Consider the following 4823-nt stretch of genomic DNA (forward strand, 5'->3'; position numbering starts at 1 on the left):
CCGTACAATCTTACTTAGTATTGATTCAGCCCTGGTTATCTGGTTATCATGTTGACAATTTGTGATTTATCTTTATGTTTATATAGAGTGTATGTTATATAGTAACAATGTCTCACATGTCACGAAGTAGCGATTAATTTCAATTCTAGTGTTTATTTATCACGTATTCTGTTAGTTGACAATGCTGTCTTCTTGGTTAAAATATCTTAAAACGACGTTGTTGTAGTTACTTTTGTGCTACATGAAAGCTTTCGCTGTTGTAAAACACTTTCAGCGGAGCCGGAGCCTCTGTCAGACCTCGGTACCTTTTGCTCCTGTCAACGTTTCTGTAAAGCTACAGAAAATAAAGACTTTCAACAACTTTCAAACCAGTGTAAGAATGGTCCGTCCGAAATCTCTCACCCTTTGCTCGCTGGTTATTTAATGCTGTGAATCGATAGTATCGTCCATAACGAAGACGACATCATTCTCCCTGGTGGTCTGAGTTCAAGTTGGCGAATTGTGATAGAAAGTAAGACTGAAAAGACGGCGTTTTGAAAGCTTGTAGGTAAATATTTCGCTGCCATGCCTGTTTTTATGACTTCTTGCTTATAGTATGTTATAGTAGCAATACGGTGGCACTAATGATATTATTGTGAGTCGAATGTAATAATTAATTATTAAGGTGAAAATTTATTCACTAATTACAAATTTGCTCCTGCACATCGCATCAATTTGTGAGCAAAAGGCTAGGAAATATATCTCATAATGTCTCTTGAGTGCATTGCATCAAGTTTTTCCAATCGTTATCAACTGGTTAAATACCAACTGGCTGCAGTCTCGCAAATGTCGTTCTTTTGAACTACGGTGATCACCCTTCACGAGTTCCGTAAACATAATCGCCCGTAATTGTAAGCCACCTGCAAAATACCAACGCATCAGTGTAGTAATACGACATGCCAGCGCTTGTTGTATTACTACACTGACAAGAGTTCCTGCGGCGAGTTTCTCAAGCCCATCATTAACTTATAAACCATGTAGTTTATATACGAGCATGATTTTGGAAAAGCTTATGCGTCAGAAAAACCGTTGTGTTAATGCATGAATAAGCTTATCATTGCATTCTGGTCTTAAAATGGATGCGATTGCGTGTTATACTTTGATACTGTACTGTATACCCTGAACTGCTTCGCCGGTCCTTTGATTGTTTCCAAGAGCCTAGCGCGAACACTTCGACTTCTTTTATGTACCTTAATAAAATCTTAGTGACATCCTTACAAGGCTAGTAATCAATTGCTTCGAACATTGAGGTTTCTTCATGGATATCTGTAATAAGCCTTTGAAATGTGATGGAGAAATGCGGGCGCCCGCAAACTCTGGGACTACAAAGCAGTTTCAAGCTCTTTGTCTCAACGACGTGAGTAGGCAGCTGTTGTTATCGCCTTGTTTGTAGTTCTCACTGCTCTCCATCAAACATTTTTTTATGAAAAAACCCTTCACGGAGACGTGGCAATTTCACTGCGTTTGTGCAGCCGCTACTCGCAAAGCTTAGTGGGGTGCAAAATCCGGCGGCCCCCAGCCTCCAAAGCTACGTACGTCTGCAGCGGAATAAAACACTGCACGCACAACGCAATCACCGCGCTTCGCTGAGCACTTTTGTAGGGGATCCTGGCACACAATAAAAGATTCCCACGACTCAACCACATATGCCTGTGCACTATTCACAACTCACGATGCGGATGTCAAACGCTGTAGTGCGTGGGAGTGTCCGTCGGTGATAAGAATGCTGAAAGCTTGACGAGCACACCTCCTCCGAAGTTGCTACGCTCTGCAGATTCATAGGACGGCTCTGTGGACAACGGCTCGACGGTGCATCGTATTCTGAATTGCTCACTGTTGCCTTATTGCGTCCTGTGCTGCCTCGCTCTCGTGACTGTTGTCTACTTGGCTCTGATATGTTTACCTGAATGACATCACCATCTGTTCATCTTTCAGCTTATCAAATTCTCAATAAACGCGATGCTCGAGCGAAGAAATCACAGGAGTGTCTCACGAGACCATATTCTAAAGTGATGTGACGACCAAAATGAAGGTATACCTGTATCGTTAAGAGAACATGGTGCCTCAGTAATCGACTGCACGTTGTCTTGGGCCAAAATATTAAGGCTAGTCGTTGAGAATTGCTGCTTTTCTGTTAAGATAGCACAGCAAGATCATTATTGCCCCATAGAGGCTTTCTGGTGAGCGTCAAGCGCAAAAATAAGGTCGGCGAAAATGAGGCGACGGTTTTACAGAGTATCTGTTTCTGTCTCTAAAGTACCGCGAATACTATATTATGTAGTTTGTGCGGAGTGTTGTTTTGTTATTCTGCTGAAAGGACTGTACAGGGTGCCGCACGCAACTGCGTTTTTTTTGTTGTTTTTTTCGCCCCTAGACTGGAACAAAATGTCGAGTAGTTTTCTGCAAGTTATATGAAGAAAATACCTTGTTTTGGCTTGTTTGTCTCTTTGCTTTGTAAAGAGAACCCGAACGAGCTTGCACTTGCAGCCCACGGCCGTGCGCTTAATACTTAATTTCTATAACGCTAACACGCCCTAAAAATCGTGGCCCCAAAAATTCACTTAAAGTTTAGAGGTAAATGCGAGAGAAATGCATGAAAATTACGTCGCATCTCTTTGAGGTCCCAGATCCATGGTATAAACCGCGTTCATTCCATTGCAAAGTGTTGTTCAGGTGCTCATCCGATATACGTCCTGCCTCTTCGAGGGGTGAAGTAGAACTGATAATTGTCCGGAGTGGACCACCGTAAGTTTCACCGCACATACACACACACACCCACACGTACACACACATATGTATCTTTGTATGTATATACGCACGTCTACTAGTTGAAGGACGAAGAAAGCGTCTAACATTGTTTAGCCGGTGAAAGTCGGTCATCGGAGTAAGGTAAACAAGTACAAGTGCGTGCATATATATATATACCGGCTAACAAATGTTAAAAGTTATCGCTCGGCGCAGGACGCGCCTGCATGTATGTTAACTTTCGCGAATGTTATAGATGGTTCTATCCGTTGTCTGTTGTCAGCAAACCTTGACTTTTTTTATTGTATACGCGAAGCGTTGTGTAGTACTTTCTGGGGCAGGCAGAAGAGCAACACCGATTGCGCTGGACCTTTCGGCGAGACATGTATAAAAGCCGACTCACATTTCGACGACCACCGACTGCGCTCGCGGTTATCAGTTTCAGTTTAATATTCCATAAATACAGTGAATGGGTTGCCAATAATGTACAGACGAGGGTCCAAAAGTCAAAGACTGCAACGGGACCCTCGGTTATTAACAACATCGAAAAAACGTATGACAGTTAGGCAAGTTACGCAAATCAAACAAAAAACAATCGCGTAAAATACAACAAAGAAAAGTTAACAAAACAATTGTTAGTATACAATCCTATAGTATTTAAAAATGCTGTCAATACATAAAAATGGCAAAGATAGCGTGATTATTGATGTAATCTTCGTTATACACATAAAAAAGCTTAAGGACAGGATTGAATGCATGAAAGCATGAATATTTCACGGTGTTGGGCAAAGCATTCCATAGTTTATGGCCGTGAATGAGGTTGTCATTTCTCCATAATTAAAATGAATCATAGGGAGTAGAAAATTGTAGTTACGTGCAAACGTGGTATTGTTATTACTAATGAGATATCTGAAATCTATGAATTCGTATGAAAGCTGTTTATTAAGTAATTTAGAGAACATACTTGTAAGATAGTATTTAAACAAGCTCGACACAAGTAGGATGTTATTTTCACGAAGTAACAGATTAGCACTCGCGAAAAAACCGCTGTTAGTGATAATGCGTATTGCGTCATTATGTAAGTGCTGAATAGACGAGATATGACAGTAATATGTATTGCCCCCGGAATCAATGCCGTAATTAATGTGACTGTGAATGAAGGCAAAATATAATGATAATAACGCGTCTTTGGAAAATACGCTGTTGATTTAATTAATGCTCCGATTCCGAAGGTACACTTTTGCTAAATGAAGGCAATGTGTTGAGAAAACTTCAGGTTAGAATCTAATTTGATACCGAAAAATGATACGAAATTTGAGACGGGAATGTGATGACCATCTAGAGTCATTTCAGGCATGCTAGGTAGTATTCGTAGGATTAATAATTAAATGATTGGAAGAACGCTATCCAACGATCTGTTCAAGCTCATTGTTTTGTTTCAAGATTAAGGTTGCTAACGATTTGTCACACAACGAGATGGTAGTAAAGCCTATGTAGAGTACGTAATGTGCAGATTTAAGACACGTGGGTAAATCAGTAATATAAATGGAGAATAGTAAGGGACCTAGTATGAAGCCCTGTGGTGCACCTTGATTCATAACTTTAGTATTAGAGCAAGCACCTCCTGAAAAAAACAGTTTGTTGTGTATCATGCAAATAAGTTTTTAAAAGTTTTAGTCATCAACCGGTAATTTCTAGGGCTTCTAGCTTAGTAAAAAGTATGTTATCATTAATCGTATCAAAAGCTTTAGTGAAGTCCAAAAATACCGAACCAACGAAGTTACCAGCACCTATCGAGTGACGAATGTAGTCGGTTAGAGATAATAAAGCTAAATTAGTTGAACTGTCAGCGTGAAAGTCAAATTGAGAAGGTTGCAGCAGATTAAATTTTTAAGGTAAATATTTAGGCGCTTACAAAATAACTTGGCAACAACTTTACTAATCGACGCCAGAATAGAAATAGGACGATAGTTTTATCACCTTTATTATGTACAGGAATAATCTGAGCCCTTTTAAGTGTACTTGGAAAAATACCACAT

The sequence above is a fragment of the Dermacentor silvarum genome, chromosome 2, assembly GCF_013339745.2.
Source record: "Dermacentor silvarum isolate Dsil-2018 chromosome 2, BIME_Dsil_1.4, whole genome shotgun sequence".
NCBI lineage: Eukaryota > Metazoa > Arthropoda > Arachnida > Ixodida > Ixodidae > Dermacentor > Dermacentor silvarum.